Genomic DNA, 20,472 nt, shown 5'->3' with positions numbered 1-20,472 from the left:
GGGGGGGGGGGGAATGAGGTGCAATTCGGAGCCACCGGCCCAGGACCCAGCTTTCGCACCCGCGGGCTCCCAAAGGCAGGGCTGTCCCAGAGGGGCGCACCGCCCGCGGCGTTTCGGGGGGCTCTCCCCCCCCGCGGCCTCGTGCTGCCCGCGGCGCAGCCCCCCGCGGGGGACACGCGGCCGGGACGGGGCTCGCGTCCCCCCGGCCAGGCGAGGCGAGGCGAGGAGCGAGAGCACCCGCCGAGGGGACCCCGCCACCTGCCCAGCCCAGGGGGACCGGGGGCGCCCCGAGGGTTTCGTCTGCCGAGGCTCTGCAGCGAAGCCGACCCCGCTAACCCCCCCCCCGGTCCCCCAGGCAAAGCCCCCCTCTCTGCACCGCAGCCCTACCTCTGCTGATTTTTCGGAGAACGGGGGCCAGCCGGCGTCCTGCCCGCCCGTCGGGCCGCCCCACGGTGCGTCCGCCCCGCACGGCGCCGCGGAGCAGCCCGAGGCCGGCCGCGGGGCGCGCTCGTGGAAAYGCAGCCGGCGAGCTGCTCCCTCCAAAAACCGAGCTCCCCGGCGACTCCTTCCCCGTCATTCACGCGTTTGAAATGCAGATTTTGCGTGCGGCCGGCGCTGGAAAGCGCTGGCGGAGGAAACGTCCGTGCATCCCTCGGCCGCTCTCCGTTTCGGAGACTTCGCAGAAGGGGACCGCGGGGACTCGGCGGAGCAGCGCGGCAGCCGCTTCCCCAAGGGGGGGGGGCGGTTTCGGGTCGGCGAGGCAGGAAATCCTTTCTTTATTTCTTTTAGCAGGTCTCTTGTCATCTTGCTGCTCAAATTAACATCGCACGGGGAAAACGCCCCTGCGGCGGCTGCAGCCTTTCAACAGTTTCTCATATGAGCACAGCAGGGCTGCGTCGGCACACAGGGAGCCTCTATTCCTCGCTCAGGAACTCGARGTACGGCTTTAAATGCTACTTTAAATACTACTAGGTGCAGCTTAGAGAGCCTTGGCATAGGGGTAGGAAGAAGCAGCATTTCAGCACCAAGTAGACGGGACCCCAAACCAYGGTCCGCAGAGCTACCTCGCACATCGTCGGCCACCCCAGCAGGGTTTTCCCAAACAACTTCGCCATGAGAAATCAGGGGGAGATGCCGAGAGGCTGAYGATAATCAGCCACCCAAAAAAGTTTGGAAAGAGCTGATTTGGGTAGTAAAACAGCAGCTGGCAATTAGGGCGACAGGCGTCACTGAAGTGCCTGATGCCAGGGCAGGGGCTGAGCCCTGATGAGCCACCTGCCCACCTTACACCTACCTTCACCGATGGCCACACGTCTCTCATTTATACCAGCCCGAGTGCCACAATTGCACAAACGCCTCCTCTCGGCTGAAAACGGAGATCCGCTGGCTGTCCACGCTTCGGCTCCCCGGGCCTGCCAGGCAGAGCCGTCTACTCCTTTGCGCTTGTTTGCAAGAAAGATCCTGCTGTCCAGACATGAGCATCGCTTGAGTGACTCTGTAAATGCCTTTTCCTGCCTCCCCGCCAGCCCCGCTCCAGCGGATCGGCTCGTTTGCTGGCTACGTCGTAGCCGCTGCGGCTCAGCCGGCTTTTGTGGAGAAACCTTGGCTACAGATGTGCAGGAGGGCAATTTTTTCTTATCCACAAAGCATTAAGGAGCCCTGTCATCCTGTGCCAATACAAATGGACTAATTTAGCTACGGACCTGAGCCAGCTGCGCACGTTGAGCTTGCGGCGCTGCTCTTCTAACAAGTTGTCTCCAGGGATGATCACCAGCAAGCTGAGCTGTCTCGTGACTCTCCGATTTGGGCACAGCCGAACCTGCAGCTCCCTCCGTAGCCCTCAACGGTGGCAGGTGCGTGTCCGACACCAGCCATCCTGCTCTTTGCAGCTCTCAAGGCCGGCCAAGGCGAGTCTCCGTTCAGCCTGGAGAGAGATGGGTGACAGCAGCAGCCCTTCCTCGCTTCAAGTGGAGCCTTTTATAAAAAACATCTCCTTCCTGTGGCTGAGCTGGAAGTTCAAGCCAACTGCCTCAAAGCGACCGTGCGCTGTGCTCCCCCAGCAGCCTTCAAAACTGCCCGCGGAGTGGTTCCCCTTTTCAGGCCGTTCAGCAAGGAGAAGACAAACCCCACCCTGCTTCTCTCTCTCCTTCTTTCTTTTTCTTCTTTCCTTTTTTTGTTTTTCCTCTCAGGAAACGTGAGGGTCTCGGTTTGCTCAAACGAGCCATTAACTAGCAGCCGACATCTCCAGCTATTGTAAATATATTAACTCGAGGCCTTTCGTTGCGTTTATTAGACTCGAGAACAACATCTGGAAACAGATGTTTTCTGAGACAGAGCAAAGGAGGGGAGGGAAGGGGGGGAAACAAGAAAAAAACAAAAAAGACGTGGACGCTCACAAGTGGAAGCGCGTGGGTCCGCAGCGCGGGGTCCCCTCGCAAAGCGCTGCTCGGCAGGAGCACCGCGAAGGCGCCGGAGGCCAGCACTGGCCACGATTGCGAGGAACAGCCTGACCGCTCTCACCTGGCAGAAAAAGGGGGGTTTCTTACCTTTTCCTAGTCATGGGCTTTTCCCCAGCGTGCGATTGCTGTGCGTCTCACGGACGGCCACCACCAGCCCTTCCTCAGAAGACGAGTGGGAAGGAAACCTCAGATCCTGATGGACGTGAAGGAACAAAGACCAAGTTCTGGCCTGGAGTCTTAATGAAGCCGGAGACGCAGAGGTCCCCTTCGAGGGTCGGGCGCAGGCTGTGSCCCTACAGCCTAGCACGCGCAGGCGTACGCTCGCACAGTTTTCACTACCAGCGCTTTCTGCTCTGTAACCCCACGCTCACCTCCGGCATCCCCCGTTCTCGTCCCTCCGCGGATACGCGGCTGCAAACACCGCGCCGGCCAGGCCAAGAGCATTGAATATTTACTACCCGCTTCGGCCGCGGCGTGTAGGAAGCATTAAGCAGCCTACGGAGCAGAACAATTCCTGCCTGCGGAGCTGCTCTAACCCATTGTGGGATTAGAGAATAAAGAGGCATTTCCCCCCCCCCSCCCCCCTKGGGGAAAAGGGTTATGAAAATACATGGAAAAGAGACGTACTGTCCGCGCGCAGTCCTATCGGGGCTGTTCTCAATCACTCGGTCTCCTGCAGAGCAAAAGGCCTCGCTGCGCAGCCCGGCCGCGGCCAAAGYGGAGCGAGTCCCGGGGCCGCGGGAGCGCCGAGCCGTCCCGCCGAGCCGCCTTCCCCTTCTCCCGCTTGCAACCGGCCTCGAGCGGAGCAGAAGGGCCCCGAGCAAACCAGGCTCGGCCCCCTTTTTCTTGGAGGAAGAGGCTTTTTTTTCTCCGCCTGACAGAAGCGTTTCACAGCCAAGCCGGGGGTGGGAAGGAGCACTGCTGCTCTTTGGCAGGGTTTTTTTTTTCCTCCTGGTCTGGAGCCGATTTTTAACGGGTCACGCTCGGTGCTGCGGGAGTTTGTGGGGACGGTCGTCGCTGCTGGCCTGGTTTTCACAGCTGCCTCGCTTCGTGCAGAGCCCGGGTGGCAGGACCTTCAGGGGAAGAGAAGCTAATCAATAAGATGGACATTGCTGCAGGAGTAAGACGAGGAAAAGCCTCTACCCCTGCAGCCCGGTGCTCTCCTGAGCCACACCAGCATGAAAACACACCGGGCAGCCGCTCTGGCTTCGCATTGCTTCAGAAAAAGGGACGTCAGGTGCGAAAGGTCCCCACAGAGGACCAGGTGCCCAGGTCACCTGGCATCCAGGCGCGGGGGAACTCCACCAGCCGGACCTCCCCTTTCCGCCCGTCCACCCTCTTTCTCCTCCATAAACCAGCGCCATCACCTTTGCATGCACGAGAGCAAAAAATGACTGAAAGCTACACTTGAGCACCGGTACCCGCTTCGAATCTGAGAGGCCTGTTTCAGATTACAAGCAATAGGGAGTAAAGTATATATGCTTAGTAGATCAGTATTAAAAAGTAGTAAAAACACCCGTGCAATTTCCCTTTAAAAGACATTAGGCTATAAAGGCAGATCATGCCCTTCAGGCTCAAAATATCATTTTTTATCCGTATGCTGCTACTGACAGAGTAAATAAAAAGCACTTCTCTGCTTTCGGAGGGACCCGCAGGGCAGCAACGGGAGGCTGCGCCTCGGTGGCGGCGCCGCTGCTGCCGCCTGGCCGCTCGCGAGCAAACGCCACAAAAAAGCGGCACCCGACGAGCCTGCGGCAAACAGGACGGCTCTTGGGGTCGTCAGCAACAGCCCAGAGGTTGTTTCGGTGCTGAAATTGGGACGGGCTCGTCCCTTCAGCCGGCCGGCAGCAGCGAAGGAAGGCGGCTCGCCACCACCGCCGCCGCGCCGCGGGAACCGGCCGCGCCGCGGGAACCGGCCGTCGGCAGCACGTCGCGAGCGATGGGGGCAAAAACCGCCCTAACCCGCCCGTGCCGCCGGCGGCCTCGGGGGCTTTTCTTCGGGGCTTCGCTGCCCAGGCACGTCGGCGGAGGGGGCAAAGCCTCGCGCCGTACCCCTTCCGCGAGCGGTGCGCAGCCGGGCGCCCGAGGGGCCGCGCATAGCTGGGGCCCAGGGGCTGAAATATCACGCCTGCCGCTAGGGCCGCGGGCAGAGAAAATAGCAGAGGATCTGATGGCAGCTTCCTTTCAAGACGTACAGGAATAGCAGCACGCGTCTCGGCGGCATCGCATGGACGGGATTCCTCGGGCCCCGGGCCCCGCGCTGCGGATGCTTCGGCACACCAGGTTTTTTCCGCCTTCCCCCCCCCCCCGGCTTGTTTGTTGTTTCAGGACCGCTAAATCGCTGAGAATGGTTTATGTTATATAACCGCCCCGTCCTTRTTGCATCTCAGGGAGGGGACCCTGGCAAGCAGCCAGATCTAATTTGTACTTTAAATTGGCTTCTGGGCCAGACAGTCATGACTTCCAGATGGAAAAGCCAGTTGTGCTCACCAGCCAGCGTTCCCGCGCGTTACGCTCCCAAATCAGCCTTGTCCGTATCCCTCCAAAGCCGGCTCTGGGGCATGTTTCGCTTTGTTACGGCCTTTCCGAGATCTCCCTAAGGTCACCATAGCTCCTGGTGAGACCGCACCGCTTTCCGTCACCTTTATCAACTCAGCTGTCAGCCCGGCTTCGCCATCCGGTTGTTTTTCCTAGAAGCCCCTTCGACAGCTGCAGGAGCTTTGTAACTGCCGGAGCGGGGATTTGGCTCCCCGAGAAAGTCCTTGCGCGGTGCCTGCTCCGGCCGTCACCCCCTCCTGCRTACGTGCAACCTGTTTAACGCTACCCCGAACCGAAAATAATTTCCAAAAAGCAAACCTTGCGCTGCTTTTCCTGCGGGCACGCACGTCCAGGAAGGCGGACGCAGCCCCGAGCTCGGCACGGGTGCAACGTGGCCGTGCGATTAGGGCTGCGTTTGGTTTCTGCGGCCAACTCTCCGGGCTCTTCCGCGGGGACACTCGCATGCTGTGTGCAAAAGCAGATGTGGAAGAAAAACAAACGGGGGCAAAAGGACGGACGTGCTAAACTACTAGCAATAACTGCAGCTCTGCAAGAGCGCGCTGTCGCYGAGGCTCACGCTCGTGGCTCCGCTGCGGAAAAACGTCTCGAGGACGAAGTACCAAAGGTGATGAGGCCAAGCAAACTCGTGACAGTCCTGTGCCAGCAGCAGAGCCGTGCTGCCGCTTTCCTCCTTCCTGCTGCCACTTCAGCCRTCCCCGTCCCACTTCCTAACAGGTTTTCCTATTCAAATCGGTCCTTGAGTGGATTAAAACGTCATGCCCGCTGGATGCTGCTTCCACTGCCGTGCTCGGGGCGTCCTCCTCGGGGATCGGCCCTGCCTGCCGACAGGCTCGGCGGCTCCCCTCGCGTCCTGGCAAAGCACTTCAATCCTTCCCGCTGCCCAGAAACCGGCCTCTCGGGAAGCGGGGAGACGGAGGCACGGCGAACGCAGAGCTGCTGCCAAAGGCTCCCGCRCTGTGCCTAGCGCCCCAGCCACGCACCCGCCTTGCCGGGATACCCGGCAGCACGTACTCGCTACAACTGGTTTCGGAAAAGGTGGAAAGCAAGTTTCCCGAGGGACAAGAAAATTCAGGCTTGCTGCGCTTTGAAGGCTTGTTTGTTTGGTGCCTTTGAGGAAAAAAAAAGTGACGGTTTTGATTTAAAAAAAAAAAACCACCCCCCCCAAATGCAAAAAGAAATAGTGAAAAGTGAAATAAGACAGTAATGGTTTTTGACAAAAAAGGTTGGCCGGCCGCAGTGCCATGCTGTCTAAACTAGACTTGCTGAGCAGCGGTGGGAAGGGCTCGCTGCAGGCAGCAGAGGCCCGTCCCAGCTCGAGACACATGTCRCCACCTCCCCTCTGCAGCTAATTCACATGTTCATGCATAAAGCATACGTGATCCTACAATAAGCTGGAAGGAGAGGTACCTTTTGCATTCACATCCCAATAGCAATAAAATTGCATTACCTTTGGTTAACTTTGCATGCATCTACCAAATATTCCATAGTCAAAACAGCTTGTCCCATAAAACACGTTATCAGCTGCAAGTGTCGAAGCAACTTTTCTTCCTCTTCACTTAGACAAAACGCATTCTTGCCCTAGTGAATTAACGTGTCACCAGTTTTATTACGCAGTTCCCAAAACCCAGGAACTTCAGTGCCAAACCTGCTTGCTCTGCACTGCCCCATGTTTGCCAAAGCGCCTAGCGCTCAGAGACTGAAAACCCAACCCAGACTCTTCCCTCACCCATTTTTAATGAAGCAACRAAACCAAAAGCCCTGTATGGACCCAGCAACCTGCACACCAATCCACAGAGCCGGAGCCCACAGCTCAAGGGCTGTCATCTGAATCCATGTCCACTTAAACAAAAAAACCCACATTTCTGTCCTTGTTTTCCTCCTCTTCCTCGCATACATGACGTATTACGAGAGCATGCACAGAGGACTGCTCTCGTCTCCGCTCGTTGGCGGCGCACCTTCTCGGGGAGCTCAGGCAAGAGCAGAGCAGCCGAGTCTGGCACAGCGCGTGAGCAAGTAAAAACCCTCACAGAGAAGGCAGTGGAAGACTTCCAAGTCAAACAAGAAATCGGATAGTTGCAAGCACTCGTGGCCTCTCTCCCCATGAGAGAGTTGGAAGAACCAGACACACGGCTTTGCTCCAGTCTGCCTGCTGTGACTGGCCGCAGCGATACCACCGGATGGGGACTCGGCAGCACGTGGGCAGGGGTGGCAATACACACTGGACGGCCTTACGCCCCCAGGTGCCTTTGACTTGAAGTGTTTTCAGAAGGCTCTACCTTTTCTAGATGTTCAACCAGTTCTTGGCCTTCTTTATCCTATTCCTCATAAGAGTCAACATTTGAAATGGTTTCGGGGGATTTGGGAAGTTACTCTGGGCTGCTTGAAGCTCTGGCTGGGGTCAGGATGAAACAGCCTATGGTCGTTCCTTATTTATTCCAGCACCAGCCAAAAGACAGAGCCGTTGCTGTGCTGAACATCTCTGTCCCCAGGAAGAGAGCTAATCCCTGCCCCAAGCGGGAAATGCCGGCAGCCGGCATAGGGCAGCACTGGAGCCCCATTCCCAGCCGGGCCTGGGCTCGGGATCAAGTGAAAGCCCAGCCCAAACGGAGACAGGAGGGCTTCAGGCAGTATCACGCTCGGGCCAAGCAGGCATAACGCTGCTATGGCCAAAACGCATCCCTTGGCTCACCGACAGGCAGGATTTCGTCCTTTCCTTGCAACAGAGCGTAGAATTGAGGGATTGCCTGCGGTAAGCGGTCCTGCACGCATTTACGGACATACACCCGCGCACTCGATGCCCTGCTCACCCCACCTCGCTCCAAGTTTCCAGAGATGACAGCAATTAAGTTGTAAATGAAGTGCTTTTTTCCCCCCCCTCCATATGTTTTCACTTCAGCCGTACAGCAGAAATATTTCCTGGCATCTGTCTTCAATTGAGGGCAGGGAGGGAGGTAGGTTGGTGGAGAGGGGAGATCCACGGAAGGGACATGTTCTTGGAGCCCTTTGGGGGGAAAAAAGGAAAAAGGGGGGAGGAAAGGAACAGCAAAGGTGGCATTGCTCAATTTTTCATGTCAATGTTGCTAAGAACAGCCACTCCAGAGACGGAGTGAGGGGGGCTCTGCCAAGTGACCAGACCGCAGATCGCTGTGGCTTGAAGAACATAAAAACTACAGGATGACCTTCCTGTATCCTCCTGAGTGGGGCTGAGGGTGAGGAAGAAGGCCTGGGCAAAGGCTGCCCAGATTTTGCAGGAGAATAGCAACGCGCTTCGAGATGCCTCCAAGACGCCCCATTTCAAGGAACGGAAGTGACAGATGAGAAGAGACCAAACACCCAGACCTTCAGCCCACTCAAACCCATGACCGTGGGGTTGACACAAGATGGCAGGCACCAACACTTACATGGACTGAGGGGAGCGTCCACATTTATGGAAGAGTTCACGGGAACAATTTTCAGCATTTGCCCTCTCCCATCCACCACCCCTTCATCGCAGAGCTCATCTGAAGATGCAGCAGTCTCATGTAAGAAGCTAAAAATTAAATATCGAGCTGAGCGCCCACATACCTGGTCTCGTCGTTTCCACGTGGAGGCCCGAAGCACTTTGCCTTCACAGCCAAGGGGAGCCCAAAGGAAGCGACGGCAAAGGACTCTGCTTGCTCTCCTCCGGGGTGGCTCTTTCACATGCAGCTTTCCAAGCCCTGGATACCCACGTCCCTCCCACACGGGACTCTCCTGCATTTTGACTGTAGAGCCTAGCCACATGGGGTAGATGATGCACCTTTTTGGCTTTTTTCACTCCTTTTTCACTCTTCCTTTCAAGGAGCTTGTGCATCTCCCTCTCCTGGCAGGGAACTCTGCTCACGCCTGGATGCTGAGAAAGACGTCCTCATCTTTGCACGTTTCCTCGTCTGAAGTCAAACAAGGGGAATCCCCCCGCCCCGGCATTAAAACACCAGGTATCAGTGCAAAGGCCAAACCAGGTACATTACCATCTTAGCAAACACCCCAGCTGGCCTCAGCTCAGCRTTCCTACGTGGGGAAGCACAGAGGCGCTACATCCCCGCTGCTACGTCCTCGCGGGCGAGCTACGGGCCTGGCACAGCCAAGGATTAGCCTCTCCTGTCCAAAACTGGGAGCAGCAAACAGGAGTCACAGGCTGAGGCTGGAAAAATTGGAGATAGCAGCAAGGTGGAAAGCTGGGTCCAAATCTGCTTCATGCCAGGGAGCACTTGGAGCTGGGCTTGGAGACCAAGCCCCAGCCAAAACCTCGACAGTTCCTCTCCACTCGCAATACTCACACCGGCATGTTCCTTGGCAGAGTTTCCTTTTACCACGCAAGCGATATAACGTGGTGAAATATTGCCTGTAAGCAGCTCTTGCTCTTACAAGCTGATTTCACCTCACCCCTGCACTCTGCACGCACACAGAGAGCTTGTTTTCCTCTCTTTCCATCTGCAGGACATGAGGTTTTCTCTTCAATGCTATAACCCTTAGAACAGACCCACTTGTATTTTTTTTTTTTTCACATCCTTGCTGGGACATATTAAAAAAAAAAAGAAGAAAAAAAAAAGCTTCCCAGCACAAAGCTGTTTTCCATGGCATATCCTCCTGGCTGCCCTGCTCCTTCCCATAATCCCAGCCTTTCTCCCAAATCCACCTTGTACCAAAAACCAATGTTTGTTTACGCTCGAAACCTGTTCCTGCTGTGCTGCGACCCCCTCGTTAACATACAACGGCATTTTGAAGAGTTCCTGCCATTTCCAGGGGGAACGCCGCAAAGTTAATCGCTATTAAAGACCCGGCTAATCATTTTGCATGCGTTGCCTTTGCACAGAAGCCAGCAAAGTAATAAAACCACCGGGGCTGGCTGTGAGCATGGATATCCCCCAATTTGCCCATAACTAGGCAGGTGCCCAAATGAGCATCAGTCCGTGATGTCCCAGCTGTGGATGCAAAATCCTACCCGGCACAGGGCCAGAGCCCAGGCGTGCAGGGAAGGGCCTTCAGGGACCTGCGCGTCCCACGGAGGAGCAGGGGGCACAGCATCACCCCCAAACCCCGTTCCTTGCCGTGTGGGATTTCCCCCCGTACTGCACTGCCTCCCATGAAATCACCCGTTACTGTGTTATTACCAAAAAACGCCGTCCTCTCCTTCCTCCAGGCCACTCCACCCCCAAGTTTCTTTTCCTGCAATATGGGTTTAACAGGCCAAAGCTTTCACCCAGCTTTCACTGGGGTGTAGAAAACATCAGAATATCTCATCTAGGCACCTGTCATTATTTTCCGCCCAGCTATCCTAGGGAAACCCCCAAGGTTTCCACCTCAGAAACACTAAAACGTGCACCACGGTTAGAAATCGGGAGCACAGAGCTGCTCAGAGCACTACATTAGGTGGGAATACCCAGAAGATCCCATTTTACCAACCACCTCTCACCCCTCTTCGGTCACTCCAGGTTCCTGGTCCCACGAGAGGAGAAGCTAAGCCCCATCGTTTCACGCAAACGCTGCTGCTCAGCGCTCCCAACCAAGGGAGATCGGCAGGGTCACGCTTCCCACCACGCTTCCAGGTGGTCCCAATTAATTGCCAGGAGTTGAGCGCAACACGTAACCGGGAGTTCGCCCGCACCGTCGGCAGCTGGGAGCCCCAGACGCTGCGTGTTTATCTGTAAATCAAAGTGAAGCTAAGCAGCACCGCGGACTCTGACAGCGCTGGTGCATCTCCCAGAACGTAGTACGAATGCTTTTCAGGACACGCCGTGGGGCTTTCCGTGCTGGACAGACTGTTTACTCGGGAGTTTCTCCCAAAAAAAAAATGCCGGGGCCCGTCCCTTGGGATGGGAATAAATTCAAGAGGATATGCTGGCCTATTTTATTTTTTATCCATCAATAGCCATTGTGCTGTTTAAAGAACTAAGAGTAGAAAGCTTTTCAACGCTTTGATTTTTTTATTTATTTATTTTCCCTCTCTGCAAAATACCACTTGCAATTCCCCATCTTTTTTCTGGGTGGTTATGCTAAACTTCTGGCCAAAGGCTTCTAGCCAAATTTTGCCCTCAGAAATGTGCATTCAACTGCCGGTGAAAATAGCGGCTTGTTCGCGTGCATGTTGAAGGAAGGAATTTGGCTCACTCGGCAACATTTTTGGAACAGCCATGGAATGCCTCAGTGGTCAGGTCCTGCACTGTGGACACCATGGCCCTAGGGTAGCCAAATTCCCAGACCCCCACGAGCCACATACCAACATCTTCACCCTGGTGAGATCCACAGGAACGTACCTCAGCCCTCAATGACGGGAGGGGGCTGGCCCCAGGGTGCCAGCATGCAGGCAGCTGGAGCCACCGCTGGATCTCATCGCCAGCACCTTACCTTCTTCTTGGCCCACGACCTTGCTCAGCTGCCTGAAGGGAAGCTGCAGGTAGGGCCAACGCTGAGGAAAGTTCGTATTACGCATCAGGACCACGTTAAAAGTTTGTATTATACATGTGCTGAGGATCTCACTCAGCTACTGGTGCAAGTCTGAGAGTGACCCAGCTCAAGGAGGACCTGACTTGGGTCCTGGAGGAGCCTCTCGCCCTCACTGACTACAGGGGAAGATGAGCCAAGGCAGATGCCTCAGGAGCTGCCTAGTGATGTGACCCCACATCCCCAGCCCTGACTGTCGCGTCCTATCTGCCACCCCACATAGAGGCAGAGCACTCCCTGCCAGCAAACATGCCTCAGACTTGCTCTTGAGTTGAATGCCCACGTGACATTCAAGAGGGGTTTTTGCTGTCTCCTGCCCTGCTTTTCCACCTTGGCTGAGCTCTGATCACCGTGCTAGGAGTCGATCCCTCACTAGACAATACTGGGAGCCGGCTTCTTCAGCAAGGCCCTTCAGTTTTGGTCCCAGCCGTGCCCCAGGACCCAGCCAGCAGAAACATCTTCCCCCTGCCCCCGCCGAGATGAGCAAAGGGAGTCCTGATTTTCGTTCACACAGCTAACAGCAGGAAGCAGACCCATCTGCCTTTCCCAAACATTGCTCACTAACCTGTACCAGATTTATCCGCCTCTCATGCTCCCTTCCTCATTTGCGACCTTAGAGCCTTCCTGATATAATCTCGTCTCCTTTGAACAGCGGAGCCAGGCTGCCTGGACAATGGCTCTTTCCTGGGAGGGAAGCTACCCGTAATGGCTCCTTGATCCTCTTCATGCACGCAGAGGAGGATATTGGTTGTTTCCTGGTAGAGGTGTGTTTGCTTTCATCCTTCCTGGCATTTCAAGACTCACAGACGCTGATCCATCATCTCCAGCCATTCAGGCTGCTACCTTGGTGTGTGGTGGCAGAAGCGGTGGAGCTTTGAGGAGAATGAGGATTTTGTCCAGCATGGGTCTCCCCTATGGCCAGATAGCTCCTCCAGGTCCTTCGACTGACATTGGCAACGACCAAGGACAGCAAGTCCCAGAAGGGTTGCTTTTAGGACTGCAGACTTAAATAGCAACTCAGCCAACACTGAGCCCAAAAGTCAGACAAAACCCAAACTCAGACCTTTCTCATAACTTCAGAAAGTTTGGTCCAGTGTATAGACATACACACATTTGAATGTGTATGTATACACATGTACGTACACAAATACATAAAATTTACTTCCTTCTACCCTTCTCAATTCTGGTGAAAAAAATTACGATGAATGCTAGTCCTGTATTTTGGATCCTGGTAAAACCAAGCTGTTGTAAAAGAAAACCTCTGCCCATGTGCGTGTATGGAGCAATCTGCCGCTACAAGGAAACTAGGACAAAGGAAGACGCGTTACGTGCGGCCGATCACCATGTTATTTTAGTTAGCGCAAGGGTGGGTAACAAATTCCACAGTGGGTGGAGGGCGGAAGAAGGAACCAACCCAACATTAATCTCTTTTGTTCGTTCAGCTAACAGCATAATCTCCAAATGTCCACAAACTGCTCTTCAAAAAAAGAAGAAAAAGAGCAAATGTTGTGGCATGCCCACCACAATTCCAGCCCAAAGGCCTTTCTGGTATTTGTGGATATCCATGTTCCAGTTTTAATAACCTTTCCTCCACTCTAAGACACTTAGGGGGAAAACAATATCCCAACCTGGAACCTCATTATTCCCTCACTCGGGTTTTGGGAGTCAATCTAACATGCACAAAACAAACTGCTTGTAGATGTCTCCCAGGTTAGCTGCTGAACTGAAGATGAAGGAGGCACTTTTGGTGTACAGATGTGCTCTTTTTGTCAATAGAATTTGTGATTGCTCAACAGCTCTCCAGACCAGCGCTTCTTTCAGAAGTCCTTAACCGTCTCCTGACGGAGTTGTATAAAGGCTGCAAAATCTTTCAGTCATTCAGCTGACTTTTTCTGGCCCTTATCCTGCAGTTGATATTCTGTCACAGTCCCACTGAAGTCCAAGAAGCAAGTCATTGACTAAAATACTCCCTGGCATGAACAAGTGCATGGGGAGATGACCTTGCAGAAGCACATGTGGCTTGTAGACCTATTGACACTGTGCAAGAGTTTCAGACCTTCTGTCTAGACAGCGCACATAAGTGATGGACTTCCAACAGCTATTGTTTTGGTTTTTGACCTGGAAATATTTATAACCTTCAAAAGTCTCCACATCTCAATAAACGAGGGGTTTTTTTTTAAACTGAATCTTTTCTCTGGCATCCACATAGTCCCAATGGAGCTGAACCAAAAAGAGACCAGTAAACTGCTTGACTTAAAGAACAAAAATAATTGCACCCAAAGGAAGAACCTCCCCAGCGCCTTGGCTATGTAACACAGTGATAAAGCTGAGTAAAACTGGTCGAGGTCGCTGTTGACTCCAGAGACCTGGATGGATTTTGTTGCCGTCACTTTGAACTGTAGGACACAAAAGGCCTCATTTATTCTTCCTTCTTCGCTCCCTGCCATAAAAGCCAGGAAATGCAGTAATATGGCATTTCCAGTACCCTACTCATTGCGTTCGCTTTGTGCCTGAATTATTTTTATTTCCCAAGACGAATGGAGAAGTGCGAGACAAGCGGCTGTCCCTAATTCCAAATTTCCTGCCGTTGACCAATTTAAACCGTAGATCTGATGTTGTTGGCACAATATTTTCCCTCTTTACGTGTCGTAGCGATGATGTTAACTCCTCGCTGTTTATTTCCGATAGCAGCCGGGAACACGGAAACGTGTATGGAGAAGGCTGAGTCACTCCTCCTGTCTAACGTTAGCCTCACTGCTTGGCTGCGGCTTGGACGCGATGCTCCAGCCTCCAAGACCAGGAGCCTCCGCAGGGGTGGAACGTGCACCTTCAACGGTGAGACACAAGCAGCGAGGAGCCCTGCCAAGGCAGCGACAGGCAGCGGGCTGCTGGCGAGAAACGAGGGGAGAAACGTCGCATCAGGGCTGTGCTGCTGGACCGAGACCTGGTACCACGCTTCAGCGTTTCGTCCTCTAAGCGAGGGATTGTTAGAGATCTTCTCCTTCCTCCCTTCCAGGCTCCTCCTTTCCCAAACTTGCCTACAGAAAAATAGGCAAAGACTGGATCGGAGGGGCCGATGGTAAGAGAGCTGGAGCATTTCCTCTAGGAAACAGGCTGGAAGTCCATGGTGGCCCTTGCTGCCAGCAAGGAGTGTTCATCACAGGCAGGAGATAAGCAGTGGTGCAAGAAAAAAAAAAATTATATACATATATTTTTTTAAGCTAAGGGGGGGGCAGGGGGAAATCACATAAAACAAGGCTGAGGGGGTATGAGACTGCCAGCAGGAAACCAGGTCTTAGTGGGGTGAGGAGTAATGAACAGAAAACACCAGTCCATAGGGCTCTCCGCAGGGGATGGTCACAACCGTAATGGAGCCATCAGAAAAATATTGTTTTCCATGCAGTAACACCTCAAGCCCAATTTACTACAAAGAGAAGAGAGCTGTAAAGGAGTGGGAAGTCTCTTCATCCACTGCTGCTTCTCAGGGACTGCGTGAGGCCAGTTCAATTTGCACCTTTTATCACCCCTGCCTGTGTTTCGCCGCCTTGCAGGAACCCACTCCCTGAGGCAATAAAACCAAAATTAGTGCAGAAAGCAGACCCTGAAAATAGCTCACAGGGAATTCAAAGGAACCTTGCTGGGGCAAGAGCCCGCCACTCCTCCGCTCCCATAATCTGTGCTTTCTGGTAAAACTAGGCTGCGTTTCAAGCAAACCTGGGCTGCGCCTGGCCAATTCCTAATTTAGGCCTTCAGGTTACTGTTTGTGTCAAAACCAGAAGACGCATGGAGGCTTCGCTTGGTTTTCTCTCCAGCCCACGAGCACCAGTCACCACAAGCCTTCCCAGGCCATCATTTCAGGGTCCTGCACCCAAGAGGCAAAGTCTTAAAAAAAAAAAAATCAAAGCACTTCACAGCCGGGTGGGATGCTGTTGCTCTCGATTGCACGGAGCTGCATCTTAGCAAGCAGTGCTCTCCTCCATGAGAAAGTTTAGTCTTGCTGGGAGTCTGCATTTATACTGCAGCTGAAGATATTTCTCCAAACTGGAGACCAGTAAGTTAAACAATCTCCTCGGCTTGTCTTCGCGCTGCAAACATGTTACACAGCGCTTCAATAGTTTGGGCAGCAGTGGGTCTGCGTGTGTGTGTGTCATGTATTATTTCTGGCCATCTGGAACAAGCATTAACCACAAATAAGTAAGTGTGCTTATTCTTTACTGCGAGAAGAGCAGAGCCTTGCCAGAGCAGTGCTTGTTTCCACTGATGACAGATGTCTCAGGCATGCTTGGGCACAGACTATCTAAACGCATGTAAGCCAGAAGTCACCCGCCTCCATCCTGAGGACCCCCAAGTTCTGCAGGTTGAAATTCAGAAAATTTAGGGGAAAAAAAAAATCCAGCCTTTTAAGTCTACTCAAGTTTACCTTTCCTCTGGTTTTTGGGCCAGGTCTCCCCCATGGGGCAAAGCTTACCCGCTGGCTCCCTCCACCTGCTTCTCCTCACTCGGTGCTTTTGGAAACCACGGGCAGCGGAAGGCAAATCCCTGTCGCTCCACGCACAGCCATGGACCTCTGCTCCCCAGCACGCACCCCTGCGCATGGTGGACGAGAAACGATGTCGACTTTACGTGTAAACTTCCTCCAGCACAAGCCGCCGGCTCTAGCGGTCCTGTAGACACTTTCTCTCCCCCTGCTCCCGTACGCACACGTGCACGCGGCTGCTCTCCTGCTTCCCACCTCCCACGCAAGCCCGAGGGACAAAATGAAATCAATAAATAACCGCTGTTAGCTCCTGCCTTTTCAAAGCGGCGCACCGGGATTTGAAGACATGCAACTTGCATTAACCTCACTTAAAGCCGAAAACATAGCGCCCTGGCCACGGCTCTGCAGACGCGGAGGCTCTGCTGCAAAGCGCCGGCGCTGGCGAGCCCCTGCTCTTTCTTTGCCCAGAAAGAGCTTCTTTTGAGAGGAGCAGTTGCTGTCCTGCAGTTTGCATTTCCCCATGGCACTGTTTTCGATTAATAGCGTTATCCAGAGGGGATCTGCGATCCAGCACCACGGTACCGCTACGTGCCAGAGTTGCTTTATACTGTCACCAGCAATATAGGCGTGCCGGTATTGCCACACATTTATTCCCTGATCAGCGCAGACCTTTGTGTATTTTTAGAGGCGGTTCAGAAGCGCTAGCAGGAGCCACGGGAGCAGTATTCCTTTTTAGGAAATCCTCCTCAATACCACCGATTTATAACCGGGGCTGGGCACGGCAGAGGGCAAGGTGAATGGCTGCAGGTTTTGCCTTTATGCTCATTTTCTTTTTGTCTACTGGAGAAAGGACAAAAAAAATTTTTTTGATGACTAAAAAATAAACATTTTCTGAGCAAAAAGGATTTCAATAGAAAAGAAAGGAATATGGACATTTAAACTCCATGCAACTAAAAAGCCTGCTTTAGGTAAAAGCCGCTTTCATAAGCATTCGCTTATGGAAAAAAATCCCTTTTCAACACTTCCATCAAAAAGCTTCTAAAGAAATACCTTTTGTTTAGAGAAATTCAGCTGCCTTTCGAGCAGTTTTGCACACGTAAAGCAAAGCGCGCGTCCTGCTGGCAGAGCAAATCTGAGAGTTTGTCTTATTAAGAGGACCAGAAGCGGGCTCTTTGCCTCCCCCAGTGCCACCGGCATGGGAATCACCCCGCTTCGGCCAGCCCAGCCCCACGCAGCCCCCCGGCAGCTCCTTGGCCGATTGCACACGAAGCCACGTCGCTGAATCCGGGGAGGAAGAGCTACGCCAGGCTACGTTACTTCATGCCACGGTATGCTGTATTATGCTGCGCTATGCCGTGTCACGAGCTGAAAAGCGATGCAACGATTAGCTTTGCTTAGCAAGCGGCTTGTCTCCAGCTCTGCTTAAGCAAAACCGAGTCACGCACGGAGGCAAGCGAACAAACACAGCAAGCTGCATTTATACACGAAGATGCACCGCGATACACGTAGCTGCGGGAGAGCAAGCCCGTATACACGGCAGTGAGCCCGACTAGCAGGGAGCCGCTCCCAGGGCCCGACGGGCGCAGCCCTGCCCAGCCGCAGAGCAGCGCGGTGCGCGAGACCCGGCTCACCGCCCCTTCGGACGCCTGGCCTGGGCTCCCTGCTGTCCGACAGGAGCTGTGCTCGCACATGCAGCCCTTCCCTCCAGGAGCACGTGGAAGCGGCTCTTTTTACCCAGCCGCCTGTTCTCGCAAACCCCAAGGGAACGCAAAAGCCTTGCGGGAGCCCTGGGCACCCCCAGCACAGGGACTTGCACGGGCGCAGGAGCACGGCGAGCACAGGGCACTCGGCTTCTGCGGGAAAACAGGTGGAAAAACGCCCGCAGACACGACGCATGCAAACGCCCTGTCCCCGCTCCRGCAGGCGCCTGCACCCAGCTCCGCAGAAAGACGTAAGCAGCATAAGCCCCTGCTGCAGGCTGAGCGCCAGCGACGGCCTGCCTCCCGTGGCACTCGCCAGGTCGGCTCTGCAAGCCTAAAAATAGGCGCCGGCCGCCGACAGCTGATGCCCGCACAAAGGGCCCTGCGCGCACGAGGAATTTGGGAGGGCCGAGGGCCAGCGGCGCAGCCCCGCTTTGTGCTCCCGGCCCCCCGCCTCGAGCATCCTCGCGGCGCGGCCCCGGGGGACCGAGCCGATGCGGCCACCCCCCGTTCGGGTGCCTTCAGGGAGCCCCGGCACCGTGGCGCGCAAGGAAGACCGGAACACGCTCAGAGCTGCCCTAGGGGCTCGCTGCCGCCGCCAGGGAGCGGGAGCCCCGGCACGCGGCCGGGACGGGGGGCCAGCGCGTGGCAGGTGTGGCCATAAATTACCAGGGACAGAGCCGGGACGAGCCGGCCACCTTTTTAGGATGGCTACGGCCCGGCGTAGGAGAGGCCGGGGCTGCCGAGGATGGAGCCGGCGGCTCCAGGCATGAGCGGGGGGTTAGCAGAGATTTGACGATATTAGGGTGGTTCAAGCGTCACCTGCTCGAGCCCGTCACGGCTGCAGAGCAGGCGCTCCGCGCGTACGCAGGGGGCTGCAACGGGCTGCTAAACACCGTGCCTCATCCCTACGCTAGCCGTGCGCGCCTAAATCCGAGAGCGGACCTCTGCACGCCCGGGGCGATCCGGGCTCTGGACCCCCCGCTTCCCCCTAGGGCTCCCTCGGGGGCACCCGCCGCACGGGGACGCTGCGAGGGCTGCTCCGAAAGCAAGACCTCGGTTGTCCATCCAAACCCTGCCCTCTGCAAGGGGCTCGCTCATCGCCCCGCGTTGCAGCTCCTCTTACCGTGCAAAGGGTCTCCTCGCTGCGTGGTGGGCGGCTCCTTCCCGCGCTCTTTTTCCCCCCAGTTTTGGACTTGGCTCAAAGGGGATCTAACGCAAGACAAGCCCTGGGGATCACACACGCAGGTGCCCCATTTGGAGGGGGTCAGCCAGCCGGAGCCCCCAGGGTGCCTCGCTGGGCCGGAGCATCCCCGCCTGCCTGCTCTCCCAGGGCTGGCCCAGGCATCTCCAACCGTACAGCACCCGGATGGCTGCGCAGGCTGCCAGGCCCAGAACAAGGCTGTCGTGGCAGCAGGAAAACCTTGCCAGACTTCATCACCAGGAAGGAGAGATGCACATCGTTCATGGCATTTCACCAAGGGTTGCTACGGCAATTAATAAGACACATGGTCATTGCTATGGCTAGAGCATCAAGATACCCAGATTGTACCATGTGGCCAAAAAAAAAAAAAAAAAAAAAAACAACACACACACCAGGGGTCTGCTCTTCTTGTTGAGGACATAAGGACTTGCAGGTGACCTCAAGATCCTAACTATTACCTTCATTTTGCTCCTGTCTAGCAGGAGGTCATTCCTCCTGCCGCACAGGTGGGTGCTGGAGGCAGGGCTGTGTTTGAGTAACACTCATTGCTATTAACTACAACACTCCCTACTTACATAGCCTTAAATCTCAAAGCCCTTTAGAAGAACTTCTATATCATTATCCTCATTTTAGGTACGGGAAAACAAAGGCACAGAGGAATGAAACGACCACCTACGTATACCCAAGCCCCACATCCCTCAAGGATCCCAGAGCCTTTGAGTCCACAAGACATCAAAAGGAACAGGGCAGCAACAAGTGAAGGACATTTCACTGCACAGATAACACCTACCTTGCTCCTTGTCTCTCTCCGTCAGCATTAAGGGCCTGTTCTCACATATGCAGGGACTTAAAAGGAAAAAAAACAACAAAAAAAAAAACCACCATTAGACTGACATTTGGCTCAGGCCAGAGAAACTGTCCTGCTAAGTCACCTCCTTGCAAGGCCTCCACCTCCCTGGGAGACACTGTGGTCTCAAAGACACAGGGACCCAAGGGCTGAGAGGGTGAAGGACAGCATCGCACCCCAGCATCTTCCCAAAGGCCACCACAGCTAACTTGACCCCTTGATACTCTCAGTGAATGAGTCTTAAGATTTATTTATTAATAATAATAATAATAATACTGCAAGAAGGTCAAATTGCATTTCCCTGGGTGGTCTCCAGGACATGCTGGTGGATGTGCTTTCAGGGACATTTTGAAATACATATGGATGGAGAAGACCCCCTGGGAGCAGGTGCCAGAGGCAGCTCGGGGTTGTCTCTCCTCCTGCACTGTTTCAGGGGTGCAACGACAGGCTGGAAGAGGCAGTTTGGGGTCATGAGAGGATGTTGGTCCCCAAACGGCTGGGGAGATCATAGGAGGCCCACCCCATGCATCCACCATGCTATGGGGCACCCCTTGGATGAGGGGAGCATCCAGCAGAAACCATAGCGTCACCTCCAAGAGAAAACCTCTGCCTGGTGCTGGGCACTTATTGCCCCCCAAGACCCCTTTTGCCCCCTCCAAAGCTGCAGGCTGGGCTCCAGCTCGACGGCCAGGCAGCAGGGGCCGGCAGCAGGGGTTATTTCTGAACAAGGCTCGGGCGCCTGCATATCTCCTGCGGCCCTGGGA

This window comes from Apteryx rowi, unplaced genomic scaffold, assembly GCF_003343035.1.
Source record: "Apteryx rowi isolate R43461 unplaced genomic scaffold, aptRow1 scaffold_320, whole genome shotgun sequence".
Taxonomy (NCBI): domain Eukaryota; kingdom Metazoa; phylum Chordata; class Aves; order Apterygiformes; family Apterygidae; genus Apteryx; species Apteryx rowi.
This window is presented reverse-complemented; position numbering follows the sequence as displayed.